General features: G+C 52.5%; 6 non-coding genes across 6 annotated transcripts; 4 read left to right on the top strand and 2 right to left on the bottom strand.

The window, feature by feature from the left end:
• Window positions 1-71, top strand: TRNAG-GCC (transfer RNA glycine (anticodon GCC)). The gene has a single exon. It is a non-coding gene; the product is annotated as a tRNA-Gly (tRNA).
• Window positions 72-6,735: 6,664 nt separating this feature from the next.
• TRNAG-GCC (transfer RNA glycine (anticodon GCC)) lies at window positions 6,736-6,806 on the top strand. Its single transcript has one exon. It is a non-coding gene; the product is annotated as a tRNA-Gly (tRNA).
• A 4,562-nt stretch (window positions 6,807-11,368) lies between these two features.
• Window positions 11,369-11,440, bottom strand: TRNAW-CCA (transfer RNA tryptophan (anticodon CCA)). Its single transcript has one exon. It is a non-coding gene; the product is annotated as a tRNA-Trp (tRNA).
• A 2,171-nt stretch (window positions 11,441-13,611) lies between these two features.
• Window positions 13,612-13,683, bottom strand: TRNAW-CCA (transfer RNA tryptophan (anticodon CCA)). The gene has a single exon. It is a non-coding gene; the product is annotated as a tRNA-Trp (tRNA).
• Window positions 13,684-15,713: 2,030 nt separating this feature from the next.
• Window positions 15,714-15,784, top strand: TRNAG-GCC (transfer RNA glycine (anticodon GCC)). Its single transcript has one exon. It is a non-coding gene; the product is annotated as a tRNA-Gly (tRNA).
• Window positions 15,785-17,957: 2,173 nt separating this feature from the next.
• On the top strand, window positions 17,958-18,028 carry TRNAG-GCC (transfer RNA glycine (anticodon GCC)). The gene has a single exon. It is a non-coding gene; the product is annotated as a tRNA-Gly (tRNA).
• The last annotated feature ends 2,982 nt before the right edge of the window (window positions 18,029-21,010 follow it).

Below are 21,010 nucleotides of genomic sequence, written 5' to 3'. Positions count from 1 at the left end.
GCATTGGTGGTTCAGTGGTAGAATTCTCGCCTGCCACGCGGGAGGCCCGGGTTCGATTCCCGGCCAATGCAAAGCGCCCTTCTTTTGGCTTTGCTTTAGAAGTCAGAGATATAGACTTGGTGGGGAAAAAAATGTCAAAGAGTGACCCCGGCGTGATTTGAACACGCAACCTTCTGATCTGGAGTCAGACGCGCTACCGTTGCACCACGAGGTCCCTGTGCATGCAGTTCTCAGCCCCGGATCAAGAAATGCTTCTGTGCCTTTTATTGGCCCTCAGTACGCCTGTGGTTAAAGTAGAAGGCTTGGTGGCCCGTTTCCAGTCCTATTGGTGGAAATGACTAGAGGTGAAGAGATGAGAGAAGATAGAAATGTTGAGATAGAGCATGTCACTCAGGCAAAGCGAGAGCTCTAAGAGCAAAGCCAGACAGCTGTGTTTTAATTCAGGACTTGATGTAGGCAAAAGCATACGTCCCTGGGTGGGCTTGAACCACCAACCTTTAAGTTAACAGCCGAACGCGCTAACCGATTGCGCCACAGAGACCAACCACCGCAGTGAGCGTGTTGGGACTCAATATATGTTTTTACCTTTGTGCTCCTGCCTGCAGCTCTAAGGTCCTGGCATAAGACAGGTAGGCTTAGACTCCATTGTGACATGTCTTACTTCTCTTAGAAGAAGGTTCTGAGTTGCCAGGCAGCTTATCTTCTGCCGGGCACACTTTCCTTTGCAGGCTTTCAGGTTGTGAATCCAGCACTGCTTAGGTGTCCATGTCAGACATGAGCAGCTCATTGAGCCCCACTGTGTGTTTTTTGTGGAGATACAACTCTCAGACTAGAGGGAGCAGGCGGGAAGTGGGTGAGACTCACACAGGGTGGGTGGGGCAGTTAAAGGATGTTATCTAATAGTGTAATCGAGGAGTTGGGTTTTTTGTGCACTACACTTTAACCAGCGATTCTTTCTAAAAGGAAATCCCAGGGCAGTACCCGCAATGAGTGGCATCCCCACACCCGAGGTTGCATTGTGGTAGCTGTTCCCTGAGCCCCTAGCCCCTGTCCCCATGTCGCCCTTTCTCCTCGTGTAACTCACCTCAGGTTCGGTGGCTCTGATACTTGCTGCTTCTGCGCGATCATCCCCATGATCTGGGCCTTTGTACGAAATGTCATGTAAGATGACTTTATTCAGCACAGCGTTTGTCATTTGCTTGGTTGTCCTGTCACTGTTGGATGTTTTCTTGCGCAGACTACTGTCTAATGGTGGGAAGGCCACGAGACATGTGACTTTTCTCTTTCCTTTTTAGCATAGTTTCCTGCCACTGTCTTGTTGTGCTGCCTGCCTGTGAGACACGTGTCTTGCCCATCTCAGCTCCACTGTGGCATGTTAGATATGTCTTTGAGCAGAGTCCCGGTCCCAGAGCTGCTGCCTTCTCTGCACTCTGGCTTGTAAGACTGCAGGCAAAGGCCCTCCCTGGCCCCTCAGCCAGATAGATACATTTACCTGCAGGGCTCAGCTTTGGTGAAAGATATTGGCGAGAGAGAGGAAAGGGGACAGCCCGTGGTGCACCCCCTATTTTGCATAGAACCACAGCCTCCTGGGAGGGCAGAGACATGAGGGTTCTCAGGGAAAGCCCTCCCAGGAGTGTTGAAGGGCAGGACATGAAACACAGCAATCCCGGAATGGCCTGGTCTAAGATGCCTGTGCAATAGGCCTGGCCCTAGGCTTCCGGGGCTCTTCCTCGGCAGAGGCCCCAGTGGTATGAGCCCGACCAGGGCTGTGCCCGACCAGGGCTGTAGGGCGCTTTGGGAGCGCGTTAGGGACGCGAAAGAGGGCGCAGGGCGCAGAACTCTGCCCGTTTCTCCCCAGGATTTTGGGGAGGACAGGGAATCTGGCCAGGTCAGTGACTAGGCTTTCCCAGAAGGAAAGTCCAGTGACAGTGGCATGTTGTGAAACACAAGATTGCTGGTGGTCTGGAGGGTGCTTTCTGTCAGCCACTTCTCCCGGGAGCAGCCAGAGAGCAGGCTGATGTCGTGCTCTGTCAAGCACAACACTGGCCCCAAACCACTGTCCTTAGCAAAAGCAGAAACATTCATAGTTTCAGTCTCCTGCATCTGATTCCTGCCATCAGCATGTGAACGTTTGGCAGTCCAAGGCTTGCCATGCAAACTTTGTTCATAGGTGTCCCATGCGAATGCATGGGCCTCATCACTACTGTCTACGGCAGGGCTCTCTGCTCAGCCTATGTAAGTGAAGCATTGGTGGTTCAGTGGTAGAATTCTCGCCTGCCACGCGGGAGGCCTGGGTTCGATTCCCGGCCAATGCAAAGCGCCCTTCTTTTGGCTTTGCTTTAGAAGTCAGAGATATAGACTTGGTGGGGAAAAAAATGTCAAAGAGTGACCCCGGCGTGATTTGAACACGCAACCTTCTGATCTGGAGTCAGACGCGCTACCGTTGCACCACGAGGTCCCTGTGCATGCAGTTCTCAGCCCCGGATCAAGAAATGCTTCTGTGCCTTTTATTGGCCCTCAGTACGCCTGTGGTTAAAGTAGAAGGCTTGGTGGCCCGTTTCCAGTCCTATTGGTGGAAATGACTAGAGGTGAAGAGATGAGAGAAGATAGAAATGTTGAGATAGAGCATGTCACTCAGGCAAAGCGAGAGCTCTAAGAGCAAAGCCAGACAGCTGTGTTTTAATTCAGGACTTGATGTAGGCAAAAGCATACGTCCCTGGGTGGGCTTGAACCACCAACCTTTCAGTTAACAGCCGAACACGCTAACCGATTGCGCCACAGAGACCAACCACCGCAGTGAGTGTGTTGGGACTCAATATATGTTTTTACCTTTGTGCTCCAGCCTGCAGCTCTAAGGTCCTGGCATAAGACAGGTAGGTTTAGACTCCATTGTGACATGTCTTACTTCTCTTAGAAGAAGGTTCTGAGTTGCCAGGCAGCTTATCTTCTGCCGGGCACACTTTCCTTTGCAGGCTTTCAGGTTGTGAATCCAGCACTGCTTAGGTGTCCATGTCAGACATGAGCAGCTCATTGAGCCCCACTGTGTGTTTTTTGTGGAGATACAACTCTCAGACTAGAGGGAGCAGGCGGGAAGTGGGTGAGACTCACACAGGGTGGGTGGGGCAGTTAAAGGATGTTATCTAATAGTGTAATCGAGGAGTTGGGTTTTTTGTGCACTACACTTTAACCAGCGATTCTTTCTAAAAGGAAATCCCAGGGCAGTACCCGCAATGAGTGGCATCCCCACACCCGAGGTTGCATTGTGGTAGCTGTTCCCTGAGCCCATAGCCCCTGTCCCCATGTCGCCCTTTCTCCTCGTGTAACTCACCTCAGGTTCGGTGGCTCTGATACTTGCTGCTTCTGCTGCGCGATCATCCCCATGATCTGGGCCTTTGTACGAAATGTCAAGTAAGATGACTTTATTCAGCACGGCGTTTGTCATTTGCTTGGTTGTCCTGTCACTGTTGGATGTTTTCTTGCGCAGACTACTGTCTAATGGTGGGAAGGCCACGAGACACGTGACTTTTCTCTTTCCTTGTTAGCATAGTTTCCTGCCACTGTCTTGGTGTGCTGCCAGCCTGTGAGACACGTATCTTGCCCATCTCAGCTCCACTGTGGCATGTTAGATATGTCTTTGAGCAGAGTCCCGGTCCCAGAGCTGCTGCCTTCTCTGCACTCTGGCTTGTAAGACTGCAGGCAAAGGCCCTCCCTGGCCCCTCAGCCAGTTAGATACATTTAGCTGCAGGGCTCAGCTTTGGTGAAAGATATTGGCGAGAGAGAGGAAAGGGGACGGCCCGTGGTGCACCCCCTATTTTGCATAGAACCACAGCCTCCTGGGAGGGCAGAGACATGAGGGTTCTCAGGGAAAGCCCTCCCAGGAGTGTTGAAGGGCAGGACGTGAAACACAGCAATCCCGGAATGGCCTGGTCTAAGATGCCTGTGCAATAGGCCTGGCCCTAGGCTTCCGGGGCTCTTCCTCGGCAGAGGCCCCAGTGGTATGAGCCCGACCAGGGCTGTGCCCGACCAGGGCTGTAGGGTGCGTTGGGAGCGCGTTAGGGACGCGAAAGAGGGCGCAGGGCGCAGAACTCTGCCCGTTTCTCCCCAGGATTTTGGGGAGGACAGGGAATCTGGCCAGGTCAGTGACTAGGCTTTCCCAGAAGGAAAGTCCAGTGACAGTGGCATGTTGTGAAACACAAGATTGCTGGTGGTCTGGAGGGTGCTTTCTGTCAGCCACTTCTCCCGGGAGCAGCCAGAGAGCAGGCTGATGTCGTGCTCTGTCAAGCACAACACTGGCCCCAAACCACTGTCCTTAGCAAAAGCAGAAACATTCATAGTTTCAGTCTCCTGCATCTGATTCCTGCCATCAGCATGTGAACGTTTGGCAGTCCAAGGCTTGCCATGCAAACTTTGTTCATAGGTGTCCCATGCGAATGCATGGGCCTCATCACTACTGTCTACGGCAGGGCTCTCTGCTCAGCCTATGTAAGTGAAGCATTGGTGGTTCAGTGGTAGAATTTTCGCCTGCCACGCGGGAGTCCCGGGTTCGATTCCCGGCCAATGCAAAGCACCCTTCTTTTGGCTTTGCTTTAGAAGTCAGAGATATAGACTTGGTGGGGAAAAAAATGTCAAAGAGTGACACCGACGTGATTTGAACACTCAACCTTCTGATCTGGAGTCAGACGCGCTACCGTTGCGCCACGAGGTCCCTGTGCATGCAGTTCTCAGCCCCGGATCAAGAAATGCTTCTGTGCCTTTTATTGGCCCTCAGTACGCCTGTGGTTAAAGTAGAAGGCTTGGTGGCCCGTTTCCAGTCCTATTGGTGGAAATGACTAGAGGTGAAGAGATGAGAGAAGATAGAAATGTTGAGATAGAGCATGTCACGCAGGCAAAGCGAGAGCTCTAAGAGCAAAGCCAGACAGCTGTGTTTTAATTCAGGACTTGATGTAGGCAAAAGCATAAGTCCCTGGGTGGGCTTGAACCACCAACCTTTCGGTTAACAGCCGACCGCGCTAACCGATTGCGCCACAGTGACCAACCACCGCAGTGAGCGTGTTGGGACTCAATATATGTTTTTACCTTTGTGCTCCTGCCTGCAGCTCTAAGGTCCTGGCATAAGACAGGTAGGCTTAGACTCCATTGTGACATGTCTTACTTCTCTTAGAAGAAGGTTCTGAGTTGCCAGGCAGCTTATCTTCTGCCGGGCACACTTTCCTTTGCAGGCTTTCAGGTTGTGAATCCAGCACTGCTTAGGTGTCCATGTCAGACATGAGCAGCTCATTGAGCCCCACTGTGTGTTTTTTGTGGAGATACAACTCTCAGACTAGAGGGAGCAGGCGGGAAGTGGGTGAGACTCACACAGGGTGGGTGGGGCAGTTAAAGGATGTTATCTAATATTGTAATCGAGGAGTTGGGTTTTTTGTGCACTACACTTTAACCAGCGATTCTTTCTAAAAGGAAATCCCAGGGCAGTACCCGCAATGAGTGGCATCCCCACACCCGAGGTTGCATTGTGGTAGCTGTTCCCTGAGCCCCCAGCCCCTGTCCCCATGTCGCCCTTTCTCCTCGTGTAACTCACCTCAGGTTCGGTGGCTCTGATACTTGCTGCTTCTGCGCGATCATCCCCATGATCTGGGCCTTTGTACGAAATGTCATGTAAGATGACTTTATTCAGCACAGCGTTTGTCATTTGCTTGGTTGTCCTGTCACTGTTGGATGTTTTCTTGCGCAGACTACTGTCTAATGGTGGGAAGGCCACGAGACATGTGACTTTTCTCTTTCCTTGTTAGCATAGTTTCCTGCCACTGTTTTGGTATGCTGCCAGCCTGTGAGACACGTGTCTTGCCCATCTCAGCTCCACTGTGGCATGTTAGATATGTCTTTGAGCAGAGTCCCGGTCCCAGAGCTGCTGCCTTCTCTGCACTCTGGCTTGTAAGACTGCAGGCAAAGGCCCTCCCTGGCCCCTCAGCCAGATAGATACATTTACCTGCAGGGCTCAGCTTTGGTGAAAGATATTGGCGAGAGAGAGGAAAGGGGACGGCCCGTGGTGCACCCCCTATTTTGCATAGAACCACAGCCTCCTGGGAGGGGAGAGACATGAGGGTTCTCAGGGAAAGCCCTCCCAGGAGTGTTGAAGGGCAGGACGTGAAACACAGCAATCCCGGAATGGCCTGGTCTAAGATGCCTGTGCAATAGGCCTGGCCCTAGGCTTCCGGGGCTCTTCCTCGGCAGAGGCCCCAGTGGTATGAGCCCAACCAGGGCTGTGCCCGACCAGGGCTGTAGGGCGCGTTGGGATCGCGTTAGGGATGCGAAAGAGGGCGCAGGGCGCAGAACTCTGCCCGTTTCTCCCCAGGATTTTGGGGAGGACAGGGAATCTGGCCAGGTCAGTGACTAGGCTTTCCCAGAAGGAAAGTCCAGTGACAGTGGCATGTTGTGAAACACAAGATTGCTGGTGGTCTGGAGGGTGCTTTCTGTCAGCCACTTTTCCCGGGAGCAGCCAGAGAGCAGGCTGATGTCGTGCTCTGTCAAGCACAACACTGGCCCCAAACCACTGTCCTTAGCAAAAGCAGAAACATTCATAGTTTCAGTCTCCTGCATCTGATTCCTGCCATCAGCATGTGAACGTTTGGCAGTCCAAGGCTTGCCATGCAAACTTTGTTCATAGGTGTCCCATGCGAATGCATGGGCCTCATCACTACTGTCTACGGCAGGGCTCTCTGCTCAGCCTATGTAAGTGAAGCATTGGTGGTTCAGTGGTAGAATTCTCGCCTGCCACGCGGGAGGCCCGGGTTCGATTCCCGGCCAATGCAAAGCGCCCTTCTTTTGGCTTTGCTTTAGAAGTCAGAGATATAGACTTGGTGGGGAAAAAAATGTCAAAGAGTGACCCCGGCGTGATTTGAACACGCAACCTTCTGATCTGGAGTCAGACGCGCTACCGTTGCACCACGAGGTCCCTGTGCATGCAGTTCTCAGCCCCGGATCAAGAAATGCTTCTGTGCCTTTTATTGGCCCTCAGTACGCCTGTGGTTAAAGTAGAAGGCTTGGTGGCCCGTTTCCAGTCCTATTGGTGGAAATGACTAGAGGTGAAGAGATGAGAGAAGATAGAAATGTTGAGATAGAGCATGTCACTCAGGCAAAGCGAGAGCTCTAAGAGCAAAGCCAGACAGCTGTGTTTTAATTCAGGACTTGATGTAGGCAAAAGCATACGTCCCTGGGTGGGCTTGAACCACCAACCTTTCAGTTAACAGCCGAACGCGCTAACCGATTGCGCCACAGAGACCAACCACCGCAGTGAGCGTGTTGGGACTCAATATATGTTTTTACCTTTGTGCTCCTGCCTGCAGCTCTAAGGTCCTGGCATAAGACAGGTAGGCTTAGACTCCATTGTGACATGTCTTACTTCTCTTAGAAGAAGGTTCTGAGTTGCCAGGCAGCTTATCTTCTGCCGGGCACACTTTCCTTTGCAGGCTTTCATGTTGTGAATCCAGCACTGCTTAGGTGTCCATGTCAGACATGAGCAGCTCATTGAGCCCCACTGTGTGTTTTTTGTGGAGATACAACTCTCAGACTAGAGGGAGCAGGCGGGAAGTGGGTGAGACTCACACAGGGTGGGTGGGGCAGTTAAAGGATGTTATCTAATAGTGTAATCGAGGAGTTGGGTTTTTTGTGCACTACACTTTAACCAGCGATTCTTTCTAAAAGGAAATCCCAGGGCAGTACCCGCAATGAGTGGCATCCCCACACCCGAGGTTGCATTGTGGTAGCTGTTCCCTGAGCCCCTAGCCCCTGTCCCCATGTCGCCCTTTCTCCTCGTGTAACTCACCTCAGGTTCGGTGGCTCTGATACTTGCTGCTTCTGCGAGATCATCCCCATGATCTGGGCCTTTGTACGAAATGTCATGTAAGATGACTTTATTCAGCACAGCGTTTGTCATTTGCTTGGTTGTCCTGTCACTGTTGGATGTTTTCTTGCGCAGACTACTGTCTAATGGTGGGAAGGCCACGAGACATGTGACTTTTCTCTTTCCTTTTTAGCATAGTTTCCTGCCACTGTCTTGTTGTGCTGCCTGCCTGTGAGACACGTGTCTTGCCCATCTCAGCTCCACTGTGGCATGTTAGATATGTCTTTGAGCAGAGTCCCGGTCCCAGAGCTGCTGCCTTCTCTGCACTCTGGCTTGTAAGACTGCAGGCAAAGGCCCTCCCTGGCCCCTCAGCCAGATAGATACATTTACCTGCAGGGCTCAGCTTTGGTGAAAGATATTGGCGAGAGAGAGGAAAGGGGACGGCCCGTGGTGCACCCCCTATTTTGCATAGAACCACAGCCTCCTGGGAGGGCAGAGACATGAGGGTTCTCAGGGAAAGCCCTCCCAGGAGTGTTGAAGGGCAGGACATGAAACACAGCAATCCCGGAATGGCCTGGTCTAAGATGCCTGTGCAATAGGCCTGGCCCTAGGCTTCCGGGGCTCTTCCTCGGCAGAGGCCCCAGTGGTATGAGCCCGACCAGGGCTGTGCCCGACCAGGGCTGTAGGGCGCGTTGGGAGCGCGTTAGGGACGCGAAAGAGGGCGCAGGGCGCAGAACTCTGCCCGTTTCTCCCCAGGATTTTGGGGAGGACAGGGAATCTGGCCAGGTCAGTGACTAGGCTTTCCCAGAAGGAAAGTCCAGTGACAGTGGCATGTTGTGAAACACAAGATTGCTGGTTGTCTGGAGGGTGCTTTCTGTCAGCCACTTCTCCCGGGAGCAGCCAGAGAGCAGGCTGATGTCGTGCTCTGTCAAGCACAACACTGGCCCCAAACCACTGTCCTTAGCAAAAGCAGAAACATTCATAGTTTCAGTCTCCTGCATCTGATTCCTGCCATCAGCATGTGAACGTTTGGCAGTCCAAGGCTTGCCATGCAAACTTTGTTCATAGGTGTCCCATGCGAATGCATGGGCCTCATCACTACTGTCTACGGCAGGGCTCTCTGCTCAGCCTATGTAAGTGAAGCATTGGTGGTTCAGTGGTAGAATTCTCGCCTGCCACGTGGGAGGCCCGGGTTCGATTCCCGGCCAATGCAAAGCGCCCTTCTTTTGGCTTTGCTTTAGAAGTCAGAGATATAGACTTGGTGGGGAAAAAAATGTCAAAGAGTGACCCCGGCGTGATTTGAACATGCAACCTTCTGATCTGGAGTCAGACGCGCTACCGTTGCACCACGAGGTCCCTGTGCATGCAGTTCTCAGCCCCGGATCAAGAAATGCTTCTGTGCCTTTTATTGGCCCTCAGTACGCCTGTGGTTAAAGTAGAAGGCTTGGTGGCCCGTTTCCAGTCCTATTGGTGGAAATGACTAGAGGTGAAGAGATGAGAGAAGATAGAAATGTTGAGATAGAGCATGTCACTCAGGCAAAGCGAGAGCTCTAAGAGCAAAGCCAGACAGCTGTGTTTTAATTCAGGACTTGATGTAGGCAAAAGCATACGTCCCTGGGTGGGCTTGAACCACCAACCTTTCAGTTAACAGCCGAACGCGCTAACCGATTGCGCCACAGAGACCAACCACCGCAGTGAGCGTGTTGGGACTCAATATATGTTTTTACCTTTGTGCTCCTGCCTGCAGCTCTAAGGTCCTGGCATAAGACAGGTAGGCTTAGACTCCATTGTGACATGTCTTACTTCTCTTAGAAGAAGGTTCTGAGTTGCCAGGCAGCTTATCTTCTGCCGGGCACACTTTCCTTTGCAGGCTTTCAGGTTGTGAATCCAGCACTGCTTAGGTGTCCATGTCAGACATGAGCAGCTCATTGAGCCCCACTGTGTGTTTTTTGTGGAGATACAACTCTCAGACTAGAGGGAGTAGGCGGGAAGTGGGTGAGACTCACACAGGGTGGGTGGGGCAGTTAAAGGATGTTATCTAATAGTGTAATCGAGGAGTTGGGTTTTTTGTGCACTACACTTTAACCAGCGATTCTTTCTAAAAGGAAATCCCAGGGCAGTACCCGCAATGAGTGGCATCCCCACACCCGAGGTTGCATTGTGGTAGCTGTTCCCTGAGCCCATAGCCCCTGTCCCCATGTCGCCCTTTCTCCTCGTGTAACTCACCTCAGGTTCGGTGGCTCTGATACTTGCTGCTTCTGCTGCGCGATCATCCCCATGATCTGGGCCTTTGTACGAAATGTCAAGTAAGATGACTTTATTCAGCACGGCTTTTGTCATTTGCTTGGTTGTCCTGTCACTGTTGGATGTTTTCTTGCGCAGACTACTGTCTAATGGTGGGAAGGGCACGAGACACGTGACTTTTCTCTTTCCTTGTTAGCATAGTTTCCTGCCACTGTCTTGGTGTGCTGCCAGCCTGTGAGACACGTATCTTGCCCATCTCAGCTCCACTGTGGCATGTTAGATATGTCTTTGAGCAGAGTCCCGGTCCCAGAGCTGCTGCCTTCTCTGCACTCTGGCTTGTAAGACTGCAGGCAAAGGCCCTCCCTGGCCCCTCAGCCAGTTAGATACATTTACCTGCAGGGCTCAGCTTTGGTGAAAGATATTGGCGAGAGAGAGGAAAGGGGACGGCCCGTGGTGCACCCCCTATTTTGCATAGAACCACAGCCTCCTGGGAGGGCAGAGACATGAGGGTTCTCAGGGAAAGCCCTCCCAGGAGTGTTGAAGGGCAGGACGTGAAACACAGCAATCCCGGAATGGCCTGGTCTAAGATGCCTGTGCAATAGGCCTGGCCCTAGGCTTCCGGGGCTCTTCCTCGGCAGAGGCCCCAGTGGTATGAGCCCGACCAGGGCTGTGCCCGACCAGGGCTGTAGGGTGCGTTGGGAGCGCGTTAGGGACGCGAAAGAGGGCGCAGGGCGCAGAACTCTGCCCGTTTCTCCCCAGGATTTTGGGGAGGACAGGGAATCTGGCCAGGTCAGTGACTAGGCTTTCCCAGAAGGAAAGTCCAGTGACAGTGGCATGTTGTGAAACACAAGATTGCTGGTGGTCTGGAGGGTGCTTTCTGTCAGCCACTTTTCCCGGGAGCAGCCAGAGAGCAGGCTGATGTCGTGCTCTGTCAAGCACAACACTGGCCCCAAACCACTGTCCTTAGCAAAAGCAGAAACATTCATAGTTTCAGTCTCCTGCATCTGATTCCTGCCATCAGCATGTGAACGTTTGGCAGTCCAAGGCTTGCCATGCAAACTTTGTTCATAGGTGTCCCATGCGAATGCATGGGCCTCATCACTACTGTCTATGGCAGGGCTCTCTGCTCAGCCTATGTAAGTGAAGCATTGGTGTTTCAGTGGTAGAATTCTCGCCTGCCACGCGGGAGGCCCGGGTTCGATTCCCGGCCAATGCAAAGCGCCCTTCTTTTGGCTTTGCTTTAGAAGTCAGAGATATAGACTTGGTGGGGCAAAAAATGTCAAAGAGTGACCCCGACGTGATTTGAACACGCAACCTTCTGATCTGGAGTCAGACGCGCTACCGTTGCGCCACGAGGTCCCTGTGCATGCAGTTGTCAGCCCCGGATCAAGAAATGCTTCTGTGCCTTTTATTGGCCCTCAGTACGCCTGTGGTTAAAGTAGAAGGCTTGGTGGCCCGTTTCCAGTCCTATTGGTGGAAATGACTAGAGGTGAAGAGATGAGAGAAGATAGAAATGTTGAGCTAGAGCATGTCACGCAGGCAAAGCGAGAGCTCTAAGAGCAAAGCCAGACAGCTGTGTTTTAATTCAGGACTTGATGTAGGCAAAAGCATACGTCCCTGGGTGGGGTTGAACCACCAACCTTTCGGTTAACAGCCGAACGCACTAACCGATTGCGCCACAGAGACCAACCAACGCAGTGAGCGTGTTGGGACTCAATATATGTTTTTACCTTTGTGCTCCTGCCTGCAGCTCTAAGGTCCTGGCATAAGACAGGTAGGCTTAGACGCCATTGTGACATGTCTTACTTCTCTTAGAAGAAGGTTCTGAGTTGCCAGGCAGCTTATCTTCTGCCGGGCACACTTTCCTTTGCAGGCTTTCAGGTTGTGAATCCAGCACTGCTTAGGTGTCCATGTCAGACATGAGCAGCTCATTGAGCCCCACTGTGTGTTTTTTGTGGAGATACAACTCTCAGACTAGAGGGAGCAGGCGGGAAGTGGGTGAGACTCACACAGGGTGGGTGGGGCAGTTAAAGGATGTTATCTAATAGTGTAATCGAGGAGTTGGGTTTTTTGTGCACTACACTTTAACCAGCGATTCTTTCTAAAAGGAAATCCCAGGGCAGTACCCGCAATGAGTGGCATCCCCACACCCGAGGTTGCATTGTGGTAGCTGTTCCCTGAGCCCCTAGCCCCTGTCCCCATGTCGCCCTTTCTCCTCGTGTAACTCACCTCAGGTTCGGTGGCTCTGATACTTGCTGCTTCTGCGCGATCATCCCCATGATCTGGGCCTTTGTACGAAATGTCATGTAAGATGACTTTATTCAGCACAGCGTTTGTCATTTGCTTGGTTGTCCTGTCACTGTTGGATGTTTTCTTGCGCAGACTACTGTCTAATGGTGGGAAGGCCACGAGACACGTGACTTTTCTCTTTCCTTGTTAGCATAGTTTCCTGCCACTGTCTTGTTGTGCTGCCTGCCTGTGAGACACGTGTCTTGCCCATCTCAGCTCCACTGTGGCATGTTAGATATGTCTTTGAGCAGAGTCCCGGTCCCAGAGCTGCTGCCTTCTCTGCACTCTGGCTTGTAAGACTGCAGGCAAAGGCCCTCCCTGGCCCCTCAGCCAGATAGATACATTTACCTGCAGGGCTCAGCTTTGGTGAAAGATATTGGCGAGAGAGAGGAAAGGGGACGGCCATGGTGCACCCCCTATTTTGCATAGAACCACAGCCTCCTGGGAGGGCAGAGACATGAGGGTTCTCAGGGAAAGCCCTCCCAGGAGTGTTGAAGGGCAGGACGTGAAACACAGCAATCCCGGAATGGCCTGGTCTAAGATGCCTGTGCAATAGGCCTGGCCCTAGGCTTCCGGGGCTCTTCCTCGGCAGAGGCCCCAGTGGTATGAGCCCGACCAGGGCTGTGCCCGACCAGGGCTGTAGGGCGCGTTGGGAGCGCGGTAGGGACGCGAAAGAGGGCGCAGGGCGCAGAACTCTGCCCGTTTCTCCCCAGGATTTTGGGGAGGACAGGGAATCTGGCCAGGTCAGTGACTAGGCTGTCCCAGAAGGAAAGTCCAGTGACAGTGGCATGTTGTGAAACACAAGATTGCTGGTGGTCTGGAGGGTGCTTTCTGGCAGCCACTTCTCCCGGGAGCAGCCAGAGAGCAGGCTGATGTTGTGCTCTGTCAAGCACAACACTGGCCCCAAACCACTGTCCTTAGCAAAAGCAGAAACATTCATAGTTTCAGTCTCCTGCATCTGATTCCTGCCATCAGCATGTGAACGTTTGGCAGTCCAAGGCTTGCCATGCAAACTTTGTTCATAGGTGTCCCATGCGAATGCATGGGCCTCATCACTACTGTCTACGGCAGGGCTCTCTGCTCAGCCTATGTAAGTGAAGCATTGGTGGTTCAGTGGTAGAATTCTCGCCTGCCACGCGGGAGGCCCGGGTTCGGTTCCCGGCCAATGCAAAGCGCCCTTCTTTTGGCTTTGCTTTAGAAGTCAGAGATATAGACTTGGTGGGGAAAAAAATGTCAAAGAGTGACCCCGACGTGATTTGAACACGCAACCTTCTGATCTGGAGTCAGACGCGCTACCGTTGCGCCACGAGGTCCCTGTGCATGCAGTTTTCAGCCCCGGATCAAGAAATGCTTCTGTGCCTTTTATTGGCCCTCAGTACGCCTGTGGTTAAAGTAGAAGGCTTGGTGGCCCGTTTCCAGTCCTATTGGTGGAAATGACTAGAGGTGAAGAGATGAGAGAAGATAGAAATGTTGAGATAGAGCATGTCACGCAGGCAAAGCGAGAGCTCTAAGAGCAAAGCCAGACAGCTGTGTTTTAATTCAGGACTTGATGTAGGCAAAAGCATACGTCTCTGGGTGGGCTTGAACCACCAACCTTTCGGTTAACAGCTGAACGCGCTAATCGATTGCGCCACAGAGACCAACCACTGCAGTGAGCGTGTTGGGACTCAATATATGTTTTTACCTTTGTGCTCCTGCCTGCAGCTCTAAGGTCCTGGCATAAGACAGGTAGGCTTAGACTCCATTGTGACATGTCTTACTTCTCTTAGAAGAAGGTTCTGAGTTGCCAGGCAGCTTATCTTCTGCCGGGCACACTTTCTTTTGCAGGCTTTCAGGTTGTGAATCCAGCACTGCTTAGGTGTCCATGTCAGACATGAGCAGCTCATTGAGCCCCACTGTGTGTTTTTTGTGGAGATACAACTCTCAGACTAGAGGGAGCAGGCGGGAAGTGGGTGAGACTCACCCAGGGTGGGTGGGGCAGTTAAAGGATGTTATCTAATAGTGTAATCGAGGAGTTGGGTTTTTTGTGCACTACACTTTAACCAGCGATTCTTTCTAAAAGGAAATCCCAGGGCAGTACCCGCAATGAGTGGCATCCCCACACCCGAGGTTGCATTGTGGTAGCTGTTCCCTGAGCCCCTAGCCCCTGTCCCCATGTCGCCCTTTCTCCTCGTGTAACTCACCTCAGGTTCGGTGGCTCTGATACTTGCTGCTTCTGCGCGATCATCCCCATGATCTGGGCCTTTGTACGAAATGTCATGTAAGATGACTTTATTCAGCACAGCGTTTGTCATTTGCTTGGTTGTCCTGTCACTGTTGGATGTTTTCTTGCGCAGACTACTGTCTAATGGTGGGAAGGCCACGAGACACGTGACTTTTCTCTTTCCTTGTTAGCATAGTTTCCTGCCACTGTCTTGTTGTGCTGCCTGCCTGTGAGACACGTGTCTTGCCCATCTCAGCTCCACTGTGGCATGTTAGATATGTCTTTGAGCAGAGTCCCGGTCCCAGAGCTGCTGCCTTCTCTGCACTCTGGCTTGTAAGACTGCAGGCAAAGGCCCTCCCTGGCCCCTCAGCCAGATAGATACATTTACCTGCAGGGCTCAGCTTTGGTGAAAGATATTGGCGAGAGAGAGGAAAGGGGACGGCCCGTGGTGCAACCCCTATTTTGCATAGAACCACAGCCTCCTGGGAGGGCAGAGACATGAGGGTTCTCAGGGAAAGCCCTCCCAGGAGTGTTGAAGGGCAGGACGTGAAACACAGCAATCCCGGAATGGCCTGGTCTAAGATGCCTGTGCAATAGGCCTGGCCCTAGGCTTCCGGGGCTCTTCCTCGGCAGAGGCCCCAGTGGTATGAGCCCGACCAGGGCTGTGCCCGACCAGGGCTGTAGGGCGCGTTGGGAGCGCGTTAGGGACGCGAAAGAGGGCGCAGGGCGCAGAACTCTGCCCGTTTCTCCCCAGGATTTTGGGGAGGACAGGGAATCTGGCCAGGTCAGTGACTAGGCTTTCCCAGAAGGAAAGTCCAGTGACAGTGGCATGTTGTGAAACACAAGATTGCTGGTGGTCTGGAGGGTGCTTTCTGTCAGCCACTTCTCCCGGGAGCAGCCAGAGAGCAGGCTGATGTCGTGCTCTGTCAAGCACAACACTGGCCCCAAACCACTGTCCTTAGCAAAAGCAGAAACATTCATAGTTTCAGTCTCCTGCATCTGATTCCTGCCATCAGCATGTGAACGTTTGGCAGTCCAAGGCTTGCCATGCAAACTTTGTTCATAGGTGTCCCATGCGAATGCATGGGCCTCATCACTACTGTCTACGGCAGGGCTCTCTGCTCAGCCTATGTAAGTGAAGCATTGGTGGTTCAGTGGTAGAATTCTCGCCTGCCACGCGGGAGGCCCGGGTTCGATTCCCGGCCAATGCAAAGCGCCCTTCTTTTGGCTTTGCTTTAGAAGTCAGAGATATAGACTTGGTGGGGAAAAAAATGTCAAAGAGTGACCCCGGCGTGATTTGAACACGCAACCTTCTGATCTGGAGTCAGACGCGCTACCGTTGCACCACGAGGTCCCTGTGCATGCAGTTCTCAGCCCCGGATCAAGAAATGCTTCTGTGCCTTTTATTGGCCCTCAGTACGCCTGTGGTTAAAGTAGAAGGCTTGGTGGCCCGTTTCCAGTCCTATTGGTGGAAATGACTAGAGGTGAAGAGATGAGAGAAGATAGAAATGTTGAGATAGAGCATGTCACTCAGGCAAAGCGAGAGCTCTAAGAGCAAAGCCAGACAGCTGTGTTTTAATTCAGGACTTGATGTAGGCAAAAGCATACGTCCCTGGGTGGGCTTGAACCACCAACCTATTAGTTAACAGCCGAACGCGCTAACCGATTGCGCCACAGAGACCAACCACCGCAGTGAGCGTGTTGGGACTCAATATATGTTTTTACCTTTGTGCTCCTGCCTGCAGCTCTAAGGTCCTGGCATAAGACAGGTAGGCTTAGACTCCATTGTGACATGTCTTACTTCTCTTAGAAGAAGGTTCTGAGTTGCCAGGCAGCTTATCTTCTGCCGGGCACACTTTCCTTTGCAGGCTTTCAGGTTGTGAATCCAGCACTGCTTAGGTGTCCATGTCAGACATGAGCAGCTCATTGAGCCCCACTGTGTGTTTTTTGTGGAGATACAACTCTCAGACTAGAGGGAGCAGGCGGGAAGTGGGTGAGACTCACACAGGGTGGGTGGGGCAGTTAAAGGATGTTATCTAATAGTGTAATCGAGGAGTTGGGTTTTTTGTGCACTACACTTTAACCAGCGATTCTTTCTAAAAGGAAATCCCAGGGCAGTACCCGCAATGAGTGGCATCCCCACACCCGAGGTTGCATTGTGGTAGCTGTTCCCTGAGCCCCTAGCCCCTGTCCCCATGTCGCCCTTTCTCCTCGTGTAACTCACCTCAGGTTCGGTGGCTCTGATACTTGCTGCTTCTGCGCGATCATCCCCATGATCTGGGCCTTTGTACGAAATGTCATGTAAGATGACTTTATTCAGCACAGCGTTTGTCATTTGCTTGGTTGTCCTGTCACTGTTGGATGTTTTCTTGCGCAGACTACTGTCTAATGGTGGGAAGGCCACGAGACATGTGACTTTTCTCTTTCCTTTTTAGCATAGTTTCCTGCCACTGTCTTGTTGTGCTGCCTGCCTGTGAGACACGTGTCTTGCCCATCTCAGCTCCACTGTGGCATGTTAGATATGTCTTTGAGCAGAGTCCCGGTCCCAGAGCTGCTGCCTTCTCTGCACTCTGGCTTGTAAGACTGCAGGCAAAGGCCCTCCCTGGCCCCTCAGCCAGATAGATACATTTACCTGCAGGGCTCAGCTTTGGTGAAAGATATTGGCGAGAGAGAGGAAAGGGGACGGCCCGTGGTGCACCCCCTATTTTGCATAGAACCACAGCCTCCTGGGAGGGCAGAGACATGAGGGTTCTCAGGGAAAGCCCTCCCAGGAGTGTTGAAGGGCAGGACATGAAACACAGCAATCCCGGAATGGCCTGGTCTAAGATGCCTGTGCAATAGGCCTGGCCCTAGGCTTCCGGGGCTCTTCCTCGGCAGAGGCCCCAGTGGTATGAGCCCGACCAGGGCTGTGCCCGACCAGGGCTGTAGGGCGCGTTGGGAGCGCGTTAGGGACGCGAAAGAGGGCGCAGGGCGCAGAACTCTGCCCGTTTCTCCCCAGGATTTTGGGGAGGACAGGGAATCTGGCCAGGTCAGTGACTAGGCTTTCCCAGAAGGAAAGTCCAGTGACAGTGGCATGTTGTGAAACACAAGATTGCTGGTTGTCTGGAGGGTGCTTTCTGTCAGCCACTTCTCCCGGGAGCAGCCAGAGAGCAGGCTGATGTCGTGCTCTGTCAAGCACAACACTGGCCCCAAACCACTGTCCTTAGCAAAAGCAGAAACATTCATAGTTTCAGTCTCCTGCATCTGATTCCTGCCATCAGCATGTGAACGTTTGGCAGTCCAAGGCTTGCCATGCAAACTTTGTTCATAGGTGTCCCATGCGAATGCATGGGCCTCATCACTACTGTCTACGGCAGGGCTCTCTGCTCAGCCTATGTAAGTGAAGCATTGGTGGTTCAGTGGTAGAATTCTCGCCTGCCACGCGGGAGGCCCGGGTTCGATTCCCGGCCAATGCAAAGCGCCCTTCTTTTGGCTTTGCTTTAGAAGTCACAGATATAGACTTGGTGGGGAAAAAAATGTCAAAGAGTGACCCCGGCGTGATTTGAACACGCAACCTTCTGATCTGGAGTCAGACGCGCTACCGTTGCACCACGAGGTCCCTGTGCATGCAGTTCTCAGCCCAGGATCAAGAATTGCTTCTGTGCCTTTTATTGGCCCTCAGTACGCCTGTGGTTAAAGTAGAAGGCTTGGTGGCCCGTTTCCAGTCCTATTGGTGGAAATGACTAGAGGTGAAGAGATGAGAGAAGATAGAAATGTTGAGATAGAGCATGTCACTCAGGCAAAGCGAGAGCTCTAAGAGCAAAGCCAGACAGCTGTGTTTTAATTCAGGACTTGATGTAGGCAAAAGCATACGTCCCTGGGTGGGCTTGAACCACCAACCTTTCAGTTAACAGCCGAACGCGCTAACCGATTGCGCCACAGAGACCAACCACAGCAGTGAGTGTGTTGGGACTCAATATATGTTTTTACCTTTGTGCTCCTGCCTGCAGCTCTAAGGTCCTGGCATAAGACAGGTAGGCTTAGACTCCATTGTGACATGTCTTACTTCTCTTAGAAGAAGGTTCTGAGTTGCCAGGCAGCTTATCTTCTGCCGGGCACACTTTCCTTTGCAGGCTTTCAGGTTGTGAATCCAGCACTGCTTAGGTGTCCATGTCAGACATGAGCAGCTCATTGAGCCCCACTGTGTGTTTTTTGTGGAGATACAACTCTCAGACTAGAGGGAGCAGGCGGGAAGTGGGTGAGACTCACACAGGGTGGGTGGGGCAGTTAAAGGATGTTATCTAATAGTGTAATCGAGGAGTTGGGTTTTTTGTGCACTACACTTTAACCAGCGATTCTTTCTAAAAGGAAATCCCAGGGCAGTACCCGCAATGAGTGGCATCCCCACACCCGAGGTTGCATTGTGGTAGCTGTTCCCTGAGCCCATAGCCCCTGTCCCCATGTCGCCCTTTCTCCTCGTGTAACTCACCTCAGGTTCGGTGGCTCTGATACTTGCTGCTTCTGCTGCGCGATCATCCCCATGATCTGGGCCTTTGTACGAAATGTCAAGTAAGATGACTTTATTCAGCACGGCGTTTGTCATTTGCTTGGTTGTCCTGTCACTGTTGGATGTTTTCTTGCGCAGACTACTGTCTAATGGTGGGAAGGCCACGAGACACGTGACTTTTCTCTTTCCTTGTTAGCATAGTTTCCTGCCACTGTCTTGGTGTGCTGCCAGCCTGTGAGACACGTATCTTGCCCATCTCAGCTCCACTGTGGCATGTTAGATATGTCTTTGAGCAGAGTCCCGGTCCCAGAGCTGCTGCCTTCTCTGCACTCTGGCTTGTAAGACTGCAGGCAAAGGCCCTCCCTGGCCCCTCAGCCAGTTAGATACATTTACCTGCAGGGCTCAGCTTTGGTGAAAGATATTGGCGAGAGAGAGGAAAGGGGACGGCCCGTGGTGCACCCCCTATTTTGCATAGAACCACAGCCTCCTGGGAGGGCAGAGACATGAGGGTTCTCAGGGAAAGCCCTCCCAGGAGTGTTGAAGGGCAGGACGTGAAACACAGCAATCCCGGAATGGCCTGGTCTAAGATGCCTGTGCAATAGGCCTGGCCCTAGGCTTCCGGGGCTCTTCCTCGGCAGAGGCCCCAGTGGTATGAGCCCGACCAGGCTGTGCCCGACCAGGGCTGTAGGGTGCGTTGGGAGCGCGTTAGGGACGCGAAAGAGGGCGCAGGGCGCAGAACTCTGCCCGTTTCTCCCCAGGATTTTGGGGAGGACAGGGAATCTGGCCAGGTCAGTGACTAGGCTTTCCCAGAAGGAAAGTCCAGTGACAGTGGCATGTTGTGAAACACAAGATTGCTGGTGGTCTGGAGGGTGCTTTCTGTCAGCCACTTCTCCCGGGAGCAGCCAGAGAGCAGGCTGATGTCGTGCTCTGTCAAGCACAACACTGGCCCCAAACCACTGTCCTTAGCAAAAGCAGAAACATTCATAGTTTCAGTCTCCTGCATCTGATTCCTGCCATCAGCATGTGAACGTTTGGCAGTCCAAGGCTTGCCATGCAAACTTTGTTCATAGGTGTCCCATGCGAATGCATGGGCCTCATCACTACTGTCTACGGCAGGGCTCTCTGCTCAGCTTATGTAAGTGAAGCATTGGTGGTTCAGTGGTAGAATTTTCGCCTGCCACGCGGGAGTCCCGGGTTCGATTCCCGGCCAATGCAAAGCACCCTTCTTTTGGCTTTGCTTTAGAAGTCAGAGATATAGACTTGGTGGGGAAAAAAATGTCAAAGAGTGACACCGACGTGATTTGAACACTCAACCTTCTGATCTGGAGTCAGACGCGCTACCGTTGCGCCACGAGGTCCCTGTGCATGCAGTTCTCAGCCCCGGATCAAGAAATGCTTCTGTGCCTTTTATTGGCCCTCAGTACGCCTGTGGTTAAAGTAGAAGGCTTGGTGGCCCGTTTCCAGTCCTATTGGTGGAAATGACTAGAGGTGAAGAGATGAGAGAAGATAGAAATGTTGAGATAGAGCATGTCACGCAGGCAAAGCGAGAGCTCTAAGAGCAAAGCCAGACAGCTGTGTTTTAATTCAGGACTTGATGTAGGCAAAGGCATAAGTCCCTGGGTGGGCTTGAACCACCAACCTTTCGGTTAACAGCCGACCGCGCTAACCGATTGCGCCACAGTGACCAACCACCGCAGTGAGCGTGTTGGGACTCAATATATGTTTTTACCTTTGTGCTCCTGCCTGCAGCTCTAAGGTCCTGGCATAAGACAGGTAGGCTTAGACTCCATTGTGACATGTCTTACTTCTCTTAGAAGAAGGTTCTGAGTTGCCAGGCAGCTTATCTTCTGCCGGGCACACTTTCCTTTGCAGGCTTTCAGGTTGTGAATCCAGCACTGCTTAGGTGTCCATGTCAGACATGAGCAGCTCATTGAGCCCCACTGTGTGTTTT

Source organism: Pleurodeles waltl, chromosome 4_1 (assembly GCF_031143425.1).
Source record: "Pleurodeles waltl isolate 20211129_DDA chromosome 4_1, aPleWal1.hap1.20221129, whole genome shotgun sequence".
NCBI lineage: Eukaryota > Metazoa > Chordata > Amphibia > Caudata > Salamandridae > Pleurodeles > Pleurodeles waltl.
Note: the sequence above shows the minus strand (reverse complement) of the source record. Positions and strands in the feature narration are given on the sequence as shown.